An 18,629-nucleotide genomic window follows, 5' to 3' on the forward strand; every position below is an offset into this window, starting at 1 on the left:
TAATGAAAAGGGGTTTATTTGCACAAATTCGCATCAATTCTTACTTGTTTCAATTTCATTGTCTATCCGTAAACATTGCTTTGACAATGTTAAGCCTTGATCCCAGCACAACTGTTTACAACTCCTCCTTTGATTAGCAGAATGCTTCACACTGTATAGGCGGGTCAATATAGGGTTCAACGTCAAAAAAAATGATACAAAAGGTTTTTTTTATGGATTCTGGTACTGTTGGACATGCTAAATAACATACTAAAAATCTAGTAAAATCTGACCTTGGGAAAGGGGTCATTTTCAAAATGGCCGCCAAAATGGCTGTCAACAGGTTAGAATGGCTATATCTCAATTACTATTCAGCCTACAGGGGTTAAATTGATATCAAATGATGGTCAAATTAAACAAGAATAGGATTTTAAATGTTAAAATTGAAAATGTTTCAATACTCTACCTTTTTCAGCCATAACCCACTGAGCAAAGAGACGTTGATACGACGTCTTTTCTAAGTCATTTTTGGACGTCAAATGTAAGTCACCTGGACGTGCAGACTGTTACTCCAGGCGACGTCTTTTTTCGACGTCTATTGAACGTCCATTTATGACGTCCACAGTACGTCCGTATAGGAGCTATTTCTAGTCCAAATGTGGTCTTCATGGACATTTTTTCGACGTCATCTTTGTGGACGTCTTTTCAACGTCAAATTCAGACTCATTTTAGACATTGATTTCATACTGTACTGCTTATAGTTTCTATGCATAACTGTAGTCCTGTCACGGCCCTTTTACTACTGCAGGTAAACGGTAATTCCCCAGACTCACAAACACATCAGGCTCAAGAACAGTTTACGCTTTTATTGCACAGTTACTAAAATTTACATAGAGGACTCACAGCAGCCCAGCTATAAACATTGCAGTCCCGTCGCAAGCACCCCCAAATGGCAAGCAGAAACAGATTAATAATGCAGGTAAATAAGTTATCTAGGTGAATATACATTCAAAATACTGAGAGGGCACAGCAATTCATAATTAAACCCACACACAATGATAAGATTACGCTACACCTTAAATTCAGTTCCGCTCACCCAACGTCTTCTGTCCACTCTGCGTTTACAGCTGGGCTGACGAGTCACGTAGACAACAGACACAACACATAAAGGAATGTCCCAGAGTTTTAAAAGAATAGTCCACAGGACGCGCTCCGATGTAGCCGGTACTGCACTGTCGGCGCCAGGTCATCCACAAGTCCAAATCAGGGCGGATCCTTCCCTGAATGTACTTCGGTTGTTCAGCAGACACAGTCAACGTTACATCCGGCGGTGTTCATTGGCACTTCCACCATTCCCCCAGATCGCGTTGTTGCTCGGCTGATGTAAACCTGAACTGCAACGGACAACAAACACTTATGAGCCACCAGCCACTTTGTCTACCAACTTACTAACGCATAGCAAATAGGGCTACAGAAATATAACTTCCCTTAACAGGGTACTTAGCTTGCGTTGATGGTGGGCTCTCTGCCGTTGTGCCAGTTGCTGTCCCATCTCCCTCTCAAGGCCCCCTCCTGCCGGTCACCTCGCAAGCTCATATAAAGCACCAGGCCAGGTGAAAGCAAGTGGTTAATCAACCAATGTGAATGAACCCCTCCCCCTTCACAGGTGCACAAAATCAGTCTATTACATCCCCATCAGTCCTCTCCAGGTGTCCCTAGTCAGTCCAATACACAGCCACTCAAGGAGTCCATTAACCCAAATGTTAAAATACACAGCAGGTAACAGCAAAAACAGTGTAACATGCATAGCAATAAGCTGCACATACACCATGCATACACGACAGTCCCATTTCAGAAGGTAGCATGCTGTTCCAGTTAATTTTCCTATAGCTTTATTTGACTTTCTCACCAGCAGATGGTAACTGGAAATGCATACCAAGACATACATTTCCACTTCAAATCTGCTGCCGAGCCAAATGAAGCTTCAGTAAAATTAACTGGAACAGGTTCCTACCTTCTGGACACCTTACAGTCAGATTAACATTAAATCACAATCCAATCCTGACTGTCGTTTCCCCCATCTTTACTGCAAACATGACCAGATTATTGCAAACATGACCAGATTCACCTAATGAAAATAAAAACTAATTCTGGGCTCTTTTTTTTTACACATATGCACTCAGCGTTCTCAGGGCAGCAGTCCTCACATCATAACGCCTGCAAACAGAGGGAACAGAGGGAGACTAAAATTAATAAGTTGCAAAACACACAGAACACAAAAAGACCATCACTGAAGCACTACTACTGAGGCGCATATTAGGCAAATAAGGGCTATGAAATGAAGAACATGAAGCCAAACACTAACGTTACTTCACAACCTAAAGTGTATCATACCCCCAATTCCCCAAATGTATAATTGCCCCCATTCGCATCCACTACTAAATTCATTTGTTTTACTGGTCCTCTTTTGTATTTAAATATCAACACTACATGCATATTAAATGTAAATAATGTTGTCTACCTAGGCCTATGTCTCATGGAAATTATCTAACGTTAACGTTAACAACTCTCATCTGTGTCTGTAGAAGCTAAGTTTATATTAGCCTGCATGGAGACACTTTAAATAACAGTTAACTTACTTGCGCCTGATATTTCATTCAAACTAAAACTACATTCACAATGACATCTTACACAGATGTATTTTTGGATATGATATTAACTACCATTCCAGATATCCAACATTATGGTGAAGTTAGCTATTGGAAAAGTTAACATTAACTCTGTCAACGTTAGCGATTCTTAGCTCGCTAACGTTAGCTAATTGCTAGCTAGTTCTAACATGACTTAGTTCGGTTTTGGTTAACATTACTGTAATTCTTACCTTGGATATGATGATGGCAGAGTTTGGACAGCTCACACAAGCAGAAAAGTAATAGTTGAAGTTACTAGGGATGTGACGCTCGAAGCTGACGTTTCGAAACAGTGTCGAGCTTCCGAAACGCAAGTGTTTCGAACAGTGTTTCGAAGTGTGGTTCAAAACGGCCATGTCACGTGACCATGGCTTAGTGAGGCTTCGTGGTGTTTCAATTTGGTTTGGACAGGTGCACAGCCTTACCGCGCGAGCCAATTACCCGAGTAAACACCTGTTTGATCTAAATTACAAAGTCCCAGAATGCTTAAAAGTCATTCAAACACATCCTATCTTTGTGGGTTTTTTGTGAGGAGAGAGATTTTGAGAGATATAGCGACATAGAGACATAGATTAGTGCATTCTTGTGATTGATAGGTTAGTGATATAGATTAGTTGACAGGCTAGAGACAGACAGTGAGCGATAGTTTATATAGATATAGTCTAGTGACGTTAATATTTAGATAGTAGCAGAAGTAAAAAAATATATGACTGATGCCTTTATTTCAAGAACAGCTGACCCTTTGAAATACTGGCAGGAGAGGAGAGTGGTTTATCCAAACCTAACTGTGATGGCCAAAAAATATTTGTGCATGCCAGCAACAAGTGTGCCTTGTGAAAGAATTTTTTCCAAGGCTGGGGAGGTTTATTCAAAAACAAGAAACAGATTAAATGCCAAGACGGCAGAACAACTGTTATTCCTAAATAAAAATCTATGTTGACATACAAAAAATTTGTTGTTTATTTTTCCCATTTTGTACCTGTTTAGTCTAACCTGCTTCACATGTATCCTTTATTTCCCTACAACATGTTCCCAAAAAAAACCCTGGGCCATAAGCATAGCCTACATTTTAAAACCATTGTAGCATTTTCCTCTCCAGCATATTCCAAAGGATAATGTACTATGAAACTGAAATAACAAAACATCTAACTGGCAGATATAAAAATATTCTAGTTATTGAAGGCATATAGTCTGAAATTTCTAAGCACCAGCAGGGAATCGAACACCGGACGCTCCGGCCGAATGCAAGTGTGTTAACCACTCAACCACGAAATCTTGCGTTCTATGTTGGCTATTTATATTCTTCGTCTGAAGCAGTTGTGCTTCACGGTCAAAATGTGATGGTGACATCTAGTGGCTAGTTTTGCTAACATGGAGTTACGGGTGTCGGATTGTTTCGAAACCTCGACACATTCCGGCGCAATTGCTTCGAACGTTTCGTTGTTTCACAAAGCCTCGTTCTGCCCATCCCTAGAAGTTACTGGATTTGAAAACTTTGTCAGGGGTGGGAGGCAGGGGATGAACGTTAGAAATCGCCCCACAATGCTGTGCGGTTCAAGTGCAATTCAAATTGCTGTCAGAGGGTTAAAAGCAGAGCAAGACTGAGAAGCAAACGTTTAACAACTTGTTGAAACCCAGGTAGCAAAAATTGTGCGGGCCGAAAGCGGCCCGATTAAGGCGAAAACACTCGGCCGATCCTCGGCATGAATCTAGGTCCGATTGCTCTGCGAGCACTCGGCTGTGACGCGGCCCTATTGCGGAACGCCGAGTGAGATGACGTAAAGCCCCCGCCCCCAATCCAGTTCCTTTGGTTTATTTTAATTTTATTGATTTCCATTCGTGTCAAGTTAATACCAGAATCGCTAAACAGCCGTTCTTTATAGGCTACAAGATAAACTGAAAATACAAATACAAGTAGACAGTTTTCATGTTTAAAACATTTTTTTTATTATTATTGGAGCACACTTAAGTGTGACACCCTATGATGTCTGCCGGTTTGCCCTCTGGCTTCGGCCACCATCCTTGTCACAGGCCAGCTGCAGCCATCTGGTGATGAGGAGCTCTATCTCCTTTTCGGAGGAATCTTTGGTTAGGGCATTCCGGCGGACTGCATCTGAGAAAAACACAAGAAGAGGGCAGCATGATCATGTGATGTATACTCAGTGTAGCACTTATGTCACTGCAACCGCACCACCTTGCAGTTATCACTTGTGTCACTGCAATCACCACATTGCAGTTATCCAGTACTGACCACACTTTTCAAAATGAGCCTTTTGAATGCAGGCTTTTGGTTGGCCCCACTCCAATTAATGAGTCTCGCCAGCGAGGTGTTCATGGCTCTTGAATGTCAATATATACGTGAACACATCTAAAAAGCTATCCCCCTGGCATTGATAAGTCAAACACGTCTGAATTTAATTGCAAACAATAGCCTATGCAAATACAAGATCTATGCAGAAGGCTAGACAGACTTGCTCATTGTTTGCAATTAACTTCAGATATGTCTGGTCTATCAATGCCAAGGGAATCCCTTCTCAGGGACGTTGGGGTAGGCTGCGGTAACAGCCCAGCTAGTCAATGTTAGCTACCTTGAGCTAAATGGTGTTGTTAGCTGGATGCGTTCGCTCCATAAAAGTACAACTAAGCCAGCTAACTTTTTGTTCCACTTTATTTTCTTCCACAGGTCAAAGACCGTGCTCGTAAAAAACACGAAAATTGCATCCAAGCTGCGAAGAACCCATGAGCTAACAACACCCCAGCTAGTCAATGTTAGTTACCCTGAGCTAAACAGCTAGCTACGTTCGCGCCTTAAAAGCCGGAGACACTTTCATATATATTTTCCCCAACTTGCACTACTTTACTCAGGCAGGCATGATAAAGAATTGTAGGTTGTTGTCCTAATTAATAATTATTAATTGCATTGCATTTCTGAATTCTTTCTTCTCGTTTCATCTGGAGGATAGACGAAGAAACCTCATGAACAAAGTTTAAACGGATCGATAATAATCAATATTTAATCAGCAATAATTCGAAATATGTAGAGTTAATGTAAAATGTTAAGGAAACTCAATTGTTAATGCTTTTTAAGGAAATGTTAGACAAGACTTACCTCAAGTTCACCGTTTTCGCAGTCTGCTCCCATCCAAAGTTTTCGAGTCTTCTCTCATCCAAAGTTGTAAACGTCACTCCAGTGACGTGCTTCTTGACGCTTGCTGCAGTTGAAATCGGCTGAATACGGGTAAAAACGGTCTGAGCCGAGCGCCCAGAGTTTAACAGCAATCACCGGTCAATGCTGGTAAAAAATTGAATTGGCCAGTAAAATGAGTTGCACACTCAGTTGCTAACAAAACGTTGTACATGTAGGCTACCCACCCCATCCCAAGTAAACACAGGATTAGTCTGCATGTTAAAAAATATATGGGCCAGTAAAAACTATATAAGATAGGCTATTAGATAGGATAAGATAAGATAGTAGCCTACTTTATTCATCCCGAAGGAAATTCAAGAAAATATATATTTTGGCTGGCATTTTGTTTCTATCACCCATTATTGGTAGATGACCCAAAAGTAAAAAAAAAAAAAAAGTTGTAGGTGCGGTAGCATGGCTGCCTGCAGGTGGCAAAATTACCTGGCCCAATTGCGTTTACCACGACTCAGCCGATGCCGCGACGCAGCCGACAGCGCCGCAGGTTTTACGGAAGCGGCCCGCTCCTACTTGCTAGCTGGGAAGTGTCTTTTTTACCAGCAATCACCAAATGAAAGCTAGACAAAGCCAAAACGATTTCTTTGCAACTAGTAGACACAGGAGTTGCATAGCCTACACATGCTCATTCCTTATGGTATTTAACTCTCAAAGAATTTGTTGCAGTTCGCAATTTTCAGTAAAAAAGTAACTTAATGTGCCTGACATTTTTATTGTAGGCTACTCTTGAGATGTTGACCTTAAAATACTCAGTAAGTTAACCCATTATACTTAAGCTACCAGTGACCCAGACAGAGGGTAGAATACCATGTTGGAGATTGAGTTCCAAACCACCAACCCTGTGGCTGGATTATGGAAAATAACCCAGCATGGGCTAACATAACCCAATAGTCAAACTGCCACAACCCAATAATTGGGTGCAGAAATAACCCAGCATTTTTTAGAGTGTACGAGGCCTATTACTACTACTACTAATAATAATAATGATCACATTCATCATGTTGGTAAGAACAATGTTGGTATTTTACATTTATTTTGTATTACTACTAGCCTACTGCTACTAGGCTACTACTACTACTACTAATAATAAATTACTTAAATCATGTTAATTCCCTGCACCTGTTTTAGACGTCCAAAAAAGTGACCTACACCGACGTCCAAATATTCAACTACATATTGACGTACAAATGGGGTCATTATTAGATGTCCAAATAGTGGACCTAGTTTGCCCGTCGTTCTAAAGTTCAGAATTGGTCATGGACCGACGGACGCAATATAGACATCATCTCAACGTCCATACGACGTCCAATGTTTAGTGGGAAATTAAAATCAATGCGTTTTAATACAGAGCAAATGCAATACAGGATTATTAACCATCTCCATGGCATGGAGGAAGATAAGACATGTCTTAACTGGTGTTATATCTCATCTAGAGGTTATATGCTTTTAGAAAATATATGGTTTGGGGTGTTTAATCTGTTTTGCCTGGACAATATAGGCTAAAATGTATCCCCTTTACACTACATTCGCCTATACAGAATAGAGGGCAATGCATTGTTCATGGCATAGAGGAAGATGGGACATGTCTTAACTAGTGTTATATCTCATCTGCAGGTTATATGCTTTCAGAAAATATGTAGTTTAGGGTGTTTCATTTGTTTTCCCTGGACTGTACATGCCAACATATATCCCCTTTACACTAGATTCGCCTATACATTATAGAGGGCATTGTATTGTGCATGCATGGAGGAAGATAAGACATGTCTTAACTGGTGTTATATCTCATCTAGAGGTTATATGCTTTTAGGAAATATATCGTTTTGGGTGTTTAATCTGTTTTGCCTGGACAATATAGGCTAAAATGTATCCCCTTTACACTAGATTTGCCTATACAGAATAGAGGGCAATGCATTGTTCATGGCATGGAGGAAGATGGGACATGTTTCAAATGGTGCTATATCTTATCTACAGATTATATGCTTTCAGAAAATATATATTTTAGGGTGTTTCATTTGTTTTCCCTGGACTGTATATGCCAAAATGTATCGGCTTTACACTATATTTGCCTATACAGAATAGAGTATGTATTATGCTTGGTGTGGAGGAAGATGGAAATGTTATTTTGTTGATTAATGTTATATTTCATGTACAGGGTATATGCTTTTACAATATGTAGAGTAGCGTTTGCGAGTTAGTGGCTGTTTTATGACTTTAATGAACCATGACCCATGTACTATATAGGCATGCATTGTATATTTGTGTAGATCAATAATTGTTGGCATCTATCATTAGGGGGGAGCTAATTATACTAAATCTTAAACTATATGCATAAGTAGATCAGAAATAATTATTATATCATTATTCATCATCCTCTGACTCCTCTGAAAGGAACTTGTGTGGATTGTCACATTGTTCATTTTGACACGTTCCACAGGCAGCAGTGCAAGGTAATCCATATCTTCTACACGAACAGCGGAGTGTCTTGCAGAAATGCACACAATTAAGAACAGTTGACTGTCTCTGTACTTGGATCTAACATGAAAGAGTATTTGATTGAGGTTGATTCCATTCCATTCGGTAATCAGTATCTGAAAGCTAAACTGAGGGAGCGGTACGGGAATGAATAATGCTTCAGATATAGCCAAAATTAGCCTCTGGTGGCCATCTTTAGTCTGACATATATGAATCAGTGACCTTTAAATCTGATTAAACACGACAAACACTTTCCTAGGCTGAATAATGCGTCAGATATAGCCAAAATTAGCGTCCGGTGGCCATCTTGGACGCCATCTTGAAAATTCTAAGTCTTTGAAAATGATGATCTGATACTTTAGTGTGACATATATGACTCAGTGACTGCTAAATCTGATTAAACATGAAAAACACTTTCCTAGGCTGAATAAGGCTTCATAGCCAAAATTAGCTTCTGGTGGCCATCTTGGAAATGACAAGTCTTTGAAAATGATGATTTGATACTTTAGTTTGACATATATGAATCAGTGACCTCTAAATCTGATTAAACACGAAAAACACTTTCCTAGGCTGATTAATGCTTCAGATATCCCAAATTAGCTTCTGGTGGCCATCTTGGACGCCATCTTGAAAATGACCCCTTTACTGGGGTCAGATTTTACTAGATTTTTAATATGTTATTAAGTACATCTAAAGGTATCATAATCAGTTGAAAAACCTTTTGTATCAATTTTTTTGAGGTTAGGTGTTTTTTTTTTTTCATATGTTGACCCGCCTAGTAGATGAGAATACACACATTTGCATTTTCTTTCATCAACTTTTAATGAATGAGCTTATAATATGCACACAAGTTAACAAGAAACCCAGCTACGGACAGGCAGGATTTTACAGTTTAAGTTTGCCTTCAAGCTCTCATCCATAGTGTTAGCATAGTGACAGGTGCGTAATGAGTCTGGTAACCCTGATAGATACTCACATCTGCGTTGTCTGCTTCCCATAGCTGAGAAGTTCAGACACTCTCATGCAGGCTTAGAAGTACACCCATTTGGTGGCTCTAATTGGCTGACAAGGTCATGCCTAGCTTTTTTTTTTATTATCTTTTTGACAGAGCTGACACAAATGTACAATTTAAATTCAAAATCTCAGGAAGGTTGAGGCACTACTGGTGTATTCATTTTTCCCCCAAGGTAAATTGTAAGCTAAATTTAGCATCTTCTACATTCTGCCCCACACACATATCTCAACGCCATTGTTCATTCAGTTTGACAATTAATAAAATATTAAATTGCATAATGGTGACTAAATATTACAAAGGGCTTTACTAATGTGTAGTTCTGCACTTTGAATGACCAGTTTGGAGTGTTTCATACAGTCCATTAAGTTATGGGGATGTATACACTTAAAACATGATCTGGTATGGGCCATTTCCAGGCTCCCCCGATGTTTTACCTACTTCAGAGGGCACTGATGGGAGGCAAAAATAGGTGGGAATACACCATCAAATGCTTGACCTCTTTAGAAAGCTTAGACCCTGTAGTTTCTTAGGAGAAAGGAAAGTTTTTTCTTTCTACCGGGTTACAAACATCTTTGAACTGATCACATTTCAGCCCTTTAAAAGTCACTTGAGAAACACAACTGTACAATTGATTTAGAATGTTGGGGGGAGGGTTATGGGAATGTTGGGGGTCTGTTAAGTGTGCATTTAAACGTGACATTAGGAACACACTTCGGGTGTCACTGTCTCATATCACACTGTGATAGGACCGTCTTATTGCGGGGAAAGAGCTCAGGGCTCTCCTGATTTGGTGACATGGTGAGATTCAGATTTTACCTTATTACATTGTCGCGCCCTCTGCTACGTTCCACTGCTAGCAACCTGACGATTCAGGCTAAAGATCAGAACCCTCATCATAGGAGCACAGTTCTGAGACGCTATATACATACACTGTCAAGTCAGTGCATGTGTGAGTTTAGAGTGGTTATGGCTGTTGGGAAAAAAATGTTTTAGGGAACATAGGACCCTTTTTTAAAACCCTAACCATAACCCTAACCCTAATCCTAACCCTAACCCCGAGCGGGGAACATAGGACCCGGGGAACATAGGACCTGGGGAACATAGGGATGACCCCATTTTTTCATGTTGGCTCAGCCTTATACTCAGCACCTGTTTAATTTTCTGTAGATGTGCGTGCACTTTCATTCATGGAGGGGGTAGGTGTACCATGGTCGGTACACTGTATCATAACACAACAAAGATGGCGATGGATTTTTTCTTTTAGTGGAAATGTGCCAGTTTCTCAGTATTTGTAAAGAAGCTGTATAAGCCGAATGTGTACAGGCAGTCAACTAGTGTGATTCATATGGACTACACAGGAAGAAAACAAGAATGTAACTTATTGTGTTTGTAAACGCATGATTTACTGAGTTAAACAGGCATAGGCATATTGGTATCTCCAGAAGGCTCCTGTTCATGTTGCACAGCATATTGAGTCTTTTGCAGTGGCACAAAACACAAAAAGCAGTCTACTGTGACATCACCATATCAATCACCATCCCCACTTATATAAATGGTACTGCCTATGCTTCTCTCAACACATATTACTCACTGACCCTTTAATCACTTTAAAGGGTATTGGGTTGTTTCCACTCATACTAGTAGAAAGTTACATTGTGAGATTTATCACTCACCAAGGAGAGTAAGTGTATCATAGGACAGGCTAGAATATGTCACTCTTTGCACCCTAAACCATTTTCTCTGTGGGCAAACCATTTTTTTTGCATTTTGCCTGTGACAGGTAGAGATAAAGGGAGTGAGGTAGAAATGGGATCACTTGAAGGACTCTGTGACTTGAAGGATTGGTGATGTATGTGGAAAAACTGTACCGCCACTACACCGTAAGGCCTTGGTGTGGACACTGAATGACATAATGGAAAAAGACAGGATTTATGTTTTGTTTAATCTTGATGTCAATACTGTTGCAACACATCCCATGACAAAACAAAAGCACTTTGGAGATTGCAGAGCCTTTCCTCTGTTGCATTATCCAAAGTGAAACAAAATTCCAGCATCTGCATTCTAAACTGGAACTGGGCAATCATGTAGGAGGTCCAAGATATGGCGACCCTCTGCCTTGCATAAAGATTTGAAGTAAGTTAAACCAGTGCTTATAAGTTATGTGAAGGGACACACACACAGCCATTACAATACCCCCTTCGACCTATCGGGAGGCAAAGTTAATAGTACACATCACACATGGTTTGACAAATAAACATCAGAAATCAGTGTACTGACTATTTTATCCGCCTCTCTATTTTTCTCCCACTGCCTTTATTCATGCTCTCCCCCTTTGTTCTGTGTTCAGAACTGAGATTTGGAAATCTTCTGTAACTGAAGATAACATAGATTCACCCATAACAGGCATCAATAACACATGAAAAGAGGAAAGGGACATTGATGAGATGAACTGATAGGGGGGGGGGGGCGGACAGTAGCCTAAGCACAAAAGACAAAAAATGAAAAATTAATGGTCAAAAGGAATAATGCGATTGAAGCACGAAGAACAAAAACAAAGATTCAAGACTCAGCTTCAAGAAAAAGTGGAGGCAGAGGGCTTTGGTTTTGAGAGTCCCAGCCTTCTCTTAAATAACCGAAAAGTCCCCTGCGAAAAAACTCAAGGGAAATGTGTGGTGACATTTTATTCAGACAAAAGGTCTCTCTGCCCTTCTCAGTGTCACGTTGGGAAGTAATTATCCAACGTGATAAGTCACTTTATAAAGAGAAAACCCCACAGCCAAAGCCAAGCACAAAGACAATGAAAGCTCTATTACCCCACATCATGAATGAATTATGGAGGAGTTACCCTAGGGGTGCAGTTAATTGGGGCAAACACTGGTCTGATACTGTATACTGTCACAGAGACCTACTAATGACCACACCAGAGACACATAGGGTTGAACAATGTGGATAATAAAATACATATTTGCTTGGGTGCCTGTTCCATTTCACGGTTCAAACACCGAATGATTTCTTTTTATGATCTTTTCTTTTTTTTTTAGGCTAAGCCTCTTTCACACTTCTACCTTCCAGCTGGTCTGATGCCAACCATACTGTAGGCTATGTTGTTGGCCGTGAGCGCTGATTTTTCCTGACTCAGTACACAGCTCACGCAGGCCTATTTGCCTTCATTATGAAGCAGTAAATGCTTCTTCAGCAACTTCCGAGGTGTGAGATTTACATAGGCTCAATGCATCTCCCTGTGGAGTCGCCCTGACACACACACGTTTCTGCCGAATCGTGGTTTCCTTTCACAACCAGGGTCAGATCACAAGCCAATACTGTAGGGGTACCTAACAACTCAAGAGAGACTTCAAATCATTCAAGTCATTCGAGAGATTTAGTTTAGTCATGTAGTGATCAGTCAGAATGTTTATCTAAAGGGACTACCAAGTCAGGCAAATTGCTATATCCTCCATTTTAATGTTTTTTTCCTAAACATTTTGTTGAAGATTTCCATGTAATTTAAGTGGAACTGTAATTGGGTTATTTGACTTATCCTTACTCAATCAAAACAACACAACTGCAAAATGAAATACGCAATCAAATAACATGACTTATTGATTTTTAAAAAAAAAAAAACATAGCGTTTTGGAACCAAACTCCTCATATGTTATCAGAATTAAAGGAATATACCAGGGAAGAGAAGTTTATATATAAACTCCATAAGCATTATTACTAAAGATATTTGTTTGTGGTCATCTTGACTTATGGCCTACATATTTGATGATTCAGAAAATAATAAAATGACCAAATAATAAAATGACCAACATATAGGGTCACAGCAATGAAGGTGAACAAAACCAGCTGCACATGGAAATACCAAATAATCGCATTATAATTAGTTGTCAATGATTAGACATTTTAAGAATGAAGTTAAATAATTTGAGAGTGAGTGTAAAACAGCTGTCATCCATGTGTTTCCCACCAGCGGAGCTAGTTGGCTAGTTCAAACGTTTGCCAACTTAATAAAAGCTTAACTCGTGTCACACTGTTCGCCAACAGCAACATCCATCTTATTTGTTTTCAAGTAGCAGGGAATTCAAGCCAAACCGTTGCAACTCTGCCATCAATCATTATGTTAAGCCCACCTAACGACTCTATACACGATTTCATTGGCCTGGGGGTCGTTTCTAGAAAGCATCGTTTGCTAACTTGCGTCGCAACCTTGGTAGTACGCTCCATCGTTCTTGGATTTGGTGTTTCTAGAAAAGGTAGTTCGAACTCTCAATCGCAAAAAAGGACGCAAAGTTTGGTTGTTTGAACTACTGCCCCTAGGCAGTCGCACTTGTGTCGTTCCTTGGTAGTTCCTGTTGGTGTCCGGAGCGCCTAACCAAAAATCACAACCGCCTAACCAAAATTTGCGAAGTGGATGTTTATCTCGTGACTCAATGATTGATCTATCCTGTACCTTAATTTTGATTAAGACACTGACTCCCCTACTTGGGTCATTCTTGCTATTTATGTTAATTTAAGTATTGCCTTGCTTTTAGTATTATAATCTTCACAGACCCTTACATCAGCAGTGCTAAATGGTGTAGTGGCTAAAGCAGATGACTTATTATCCCAACGTTGTAGGTTCGATTTTCTGATGTGAGATTTTCCTCTTGCTTCTCGCTACCTGCAGGTGAACTGGTGTGACACGTAGATTCAATTGTTTTTGACTGATATATTGTACCTATGGTCTCTCGATGTAGAGTAATTATATACATAAATATGTATGGTCAAAACCTATTGTCTCGTAGGCCTACTCTTACTCAGATATGAAAAGAAGAGATAGGATGCGAACTCCGGCCGAGCGCGCAGTGCACCGACGCGCTGCCGTTAAGCCACGGGACAGTTAATAATCTATGGGATACCCAGACATTCGTCCAGGCACATATAGATATTTCCACATAGATATTTAACACAAATAATGGCACATATTGGTCGGCTTCAGTAAAATGTTTTATATATACTTGCAATTAATAGGTTTAGATTTTTGCAGATGATAATGACAATGCCAGCATTAATCACTCGGTTTAAATGAGAAAAATGTCAACATAGGCTGTGGCAGAGAATTTCTAGGGGGTGGGGTATTACACGTTGCCACTGTTTCCACCAATGATATCTATCGCTGCATCATCAACAACGTTGTTGGAACTACATTGTTCGAACGTCGGAGGTAGCGAATTGCGACACAGATACGATGCTTTCTGGAAACAGGTGTAACAATGTCGTTGTTTGGTCGCAAGTTGTGTCGTACCATGGTGGTTGAGCAATGTCGTTGCTAACTTTTCTAGAAACGACCCCCTGATTAAGTTTCGATTTCTGGAGCTCACAAGCCAACGGAGAGTTGCTAGACTAGCCCTGGCAGCAAATTTAATTTGCTGCCGATAGGGGCGCGTCTAGATTTCTAGGCTAAGGAATCAGGCCAAGTTGGGCTACGCTCCCGTCAACACCCCCACTTCGGAAGGGAGGGGGCCGCTGTAGCTTGAAGTCTATTGGTAATATTTAGTGTCCCACTCCACCCCTGAGTGAAACAGTGAACAAGTGAAACCCCACATACACTGTTTTTAATTGCAAAGAAAGTGATTTTCATGATTACTTTCAGAACTTTCTAATGTATGCTACTATTTTATTAGCAAACGCATTATCTTTCTTGTAAGTAAAGTTAAAGGTGTAAGCGATGTTGGGTAACGTCACTTCTGTTGACGTTCAAACAAAACCGAGAGCTAGCTTGCTTCTCCCTCCACCTCCCTCCCGTGCAATTGAAACTTTCCTAAATGCGCATCTCGTCGGTGATTGGCTGGAAGAGTTTATGTTTTTATGGTCCAGGCTGGACCAGGTTGTTTTTGTTGCCATTTTTGGAGCCTGGGCTGTTCACAGAGACTGTGTTTTTTACAGTGCGGGTAGCAGATGGTGAGGTGCTGTTTGCTGTATGTGACTTGCTGTATGTGATTTGAGTTGATGTTTGCTGTATGTGACTTTTTTTTTCTATTCTACAGGCTTATGAACAAATGATTGACATATTTTCCAGAACATCCCAATTACCAGATGAATAATATGAGCAACGGAAAGCAAAACATCTGCACATCACTTTAGTTGCTGACAAAAAAATCAGAGCATTTCAACAGCTGATAGTTCTCACCTAATTAAAGTAGGCACCTGAAATCAAAGATTATCTCAGAAAATGTATGTTGTTTATCATTACGTAATTTAAAAGTTGTGACTTCACACTTCTTACTTTTCTCTGCAACACACTTTCAAAACAGAAACCTGATGACAGAGATGAAAAGACAAAGTAATGAAAATGTCTTTGAAGTCAGAGATGGTCACATGGGAATGGAATGTGTCTTCCTGTTTCTGAGAGTGTCATAATTGCTTTGTATTCAAGATGACACTCCATACGACCTCTTTTTCACTTCAGTGGTTCTACCCTGGCCACATTTCTGAAACGAATACAGTTATCTAGTACAAGTTCAGAAACTAATGCAGTTATCCTCCCAATGGGGATAAACAAACAACAGCATATGGGTCACACAGTTCAGTAACAGCTCTTACATGAGCTTGATGGTGGATGAGGCGGCAGAGAGAAAAACAGGCCTCCGGAGAACTGCCATGATAAGTGTCATTTTAAATGCATGCCACTTCCCCTGCCAGGCAACCAACAGATGTTTCAGTACACAAAACGATGCTTTGAATTGATTTTAGCATTCAGGTCAGGAAGATGCCATTATTTTTTTCCAAATAATGCAGGTCTGGACTGGAATAAAAATGCTACTGACCCTGTTCAAAGTCCGTTTCTATCCAGGTTAGACGTGCGAGGAAGTGTCGAGCAAGCAGGCATAAAGAGTTCAATCTGTTTGAGTGCTTCATAACTATTCATTTTTCCCCAATTGGTGCAATTCATTATCTGTCCATTTTCAAGCATTTATCAGAGTCATAACACTGGAATGAAGTGGGTCAGAGTTTGTGGAGCGTGTCGATGGAGCTTTACAAAAGAGCTTTTAGTGGGATTTTAGTGCAAACAACTCCGCAGCATTTGTCTCCACTGTCATAGTTTGCCTCTTTATTGAATTGTATCTCATAAACTCGGCGCCCTTAAAACAGAACATCATTATCTAGAATGTTATTCTCATGCATCTCATAAACTCTGCGCCCTTTGAACAGAACATCATTATCTAGCATGTTATTGCATCTCATTCCGTTCTCTCAGCTTCGAGTGTCTGACCTTTCTGGCGCTAAATGGGAGACATTGGACTGCATGTTCAGCTAATGTCGCGGAAAACATTATTGCCGACTCACCGGCATTTGCAGTGTCATTTAACACGATAATGATTTAAAGCCCCGGTTTTTACCCCCCCCACACCGTTCCTCTTTTGCCATTCTCCATCAGCTCCCCACTTACCCCTTGTCTCAAATGCCTCAGCCTTGTTTCAAATGTTATTCCACTCAGAAACGTTTCGGAGTAAGTGGTGGAGAGACGGTTTTTAATGCAAAGACAGACTTGCGTGTGTTTGTGCCAGAGCACAAAAACAGCTTTTAAAATTCAAATGAAGGTCAGGGATGATTCTGTGAGGACACATGGAAAAAAGGATAGACAGGAAAGTGTGGGAAAGAGGAAAATGAATAACAACCTGGGTTATACAGTATCTCAAAGATAAATCGCAGTGGATTGTCCTTGAGACCATCTTGTCAGATGTTTCTTTGTGATGTTGAGGAAATCCAATGCAGAGGTTACAGAAACACAACTGATTATAGTGCAGCTTCTAATATCAGGAATGTTATTATGCCACACCCTTTAGAGTGAACAACACTCCACCACTGTGCCAAATCAGCCACAGAAAATATCTTTAAAACAACCTGATCCATGGGATTTATTAACATAGAGACATACAACATAACCAGGGAGGTATTACAAGTATGTGGTTTAGTTACAAACCTGGGTATGTTAACTCAGAGTAAGTGGTAAAGGTTTGTCACTAAACCATGTACTTAGAATACCCCCAGGACACCAGTTCAATGCTACAAAAGACTTAAAGGTCAAACACAACAGCAACAAAAAATCCCAGGCTGAGAGGGACAGAAGCCCCAGCCAGAGGTCCTCCAGCAACCTCTCTCAGCAACAGGCAACTGAAGCCTCTAACTGCATCACCTAGGCCAGGTGTACCTCATAAGGTAATCAGCTGTAGCAAAACCTGAGCAGAACTAGAGAGGACAGCAGAGGGAGAGGGACAAACAGCACAAGGAGCTCGTGCAGCCATGAGACAACTAATAAATGCAAAAATGCAATGTAATCAAGGCTCAATGTGAGATGGAGGAAGACAGACATGCTGACAACTTGGAGCACTGACCTTCGTTGTGTTGCTTTGAAGAAAGGATCAGCCTAAAGTGTCTGGTGGCTAATGCAAACTCTATACACACACACACACACACACACATACACACACACAATGTGATCAGAAGGGCATGGATAAACTAATGAGTATGAATGCTGCCATATGGTGCTGAGTTAAACATCTGTGAAGGGTTGGAGGGATAGAGAAGGTGAACCCTATAAGTCTGCTCTGGTGCCAGCTCTCTCTACACTCTCTCTCTCTTTCTTTCTTCTCCATTTCTCTGAATCATTCTCTCTTTATTTGTATACCCTTCTCTCTCTCTCCTTCCTCTTATTTTCCATCTCTCTCATGCTCTGAATCACCTGCTCTTTCTTTTTATACCCTCCTCTCTCCCCCCTTCTCTCTCTCTCTCTCTCTCTCTCTCTCTCAGGCTGAGGCTGCCAACAGAGAAGGCCATCCAAAGGTCAGGAAGGCAAGTGTAACTGATGTGCTTCATTTCTATGCTAACCCATGTACATCCCATTCACTCATACAGCATACAGTTCTACAGAGGAAACGAAAGCATAAAGCATCTTATCAGTATACAGTATGTGCACCCTGGGTATTGAACACGCCACTTTGTGGTATTATGAGCCCCAGAGACACTTATGCCAGACATTTTGACCCCACTAGGGATCTCTGCCAGCACTGGTCTGTGGCATGTGTTTCGACTAACAGTCCCGTCCAAAAGCCAGCTGAGTCTGAAATGACCTGGCTATGATCTCCAAAACACATTAGCTAGCGAGCCTTACCGAGTGTGGGGCAAAACAGCACGTACTGTACACACACACACACATACACAAACAAGGCAAAATGAAACATCCAGGGCAAGGACGAGAAATATTCAACACGCAGACTTCCAAAATTATGCA

General features: G+C 40.7%; 1 long non-coding RNA gene across 2 annotated transcripts; it reads right to left on the reverse strand.

Annotated features, from left to right (window-relative positions):
• Positions 1-4,520: 4,520 nt before the first annotated feature.
• On the reverse strand, positions 4,521-6,398 carry LOC143140244 (uncharacterized). Of its 2 annotated transcripts, none has more exons than XR_012990601.1 (3): positions 6,317-6,398; positions 5,779-5,961; positions 4,521-4,782 (listed from the first exon to the last, which is right to left on the reverse strand). It is a non-coding gene; the product is annotated as an uncharacterized LOC143140244 (long non-coding RNA). The 2 variants fall into 2 exon arrangements; XR_012990600.1 differs by having other exon boundaries at positions 6,298-6,392.
• Positions 6,399-18,629: the final 12,231 nt, after the last annotated feature.

This window comes from Alosa pseudoharengus, unplaced genomic scaffold (genome assembly GCF_046254945.1).
Source record: "Alosa pseudoharengus isolate Yale_2024_CS ecotype anadromous, Long Island Sound unplaced genomic scaffold, YU_APseudo_1.1 YU_APseudo_1.1_scf_23, whole genome shotgun sequence".
Classification (NCBI taxonomy): domain Eukaryota; kingdom Metazoa; phylum Chordata; class Actinopteri; order Clupeiformes; family Clupeidae; genus Alosa; species Alosa pseudoharengus.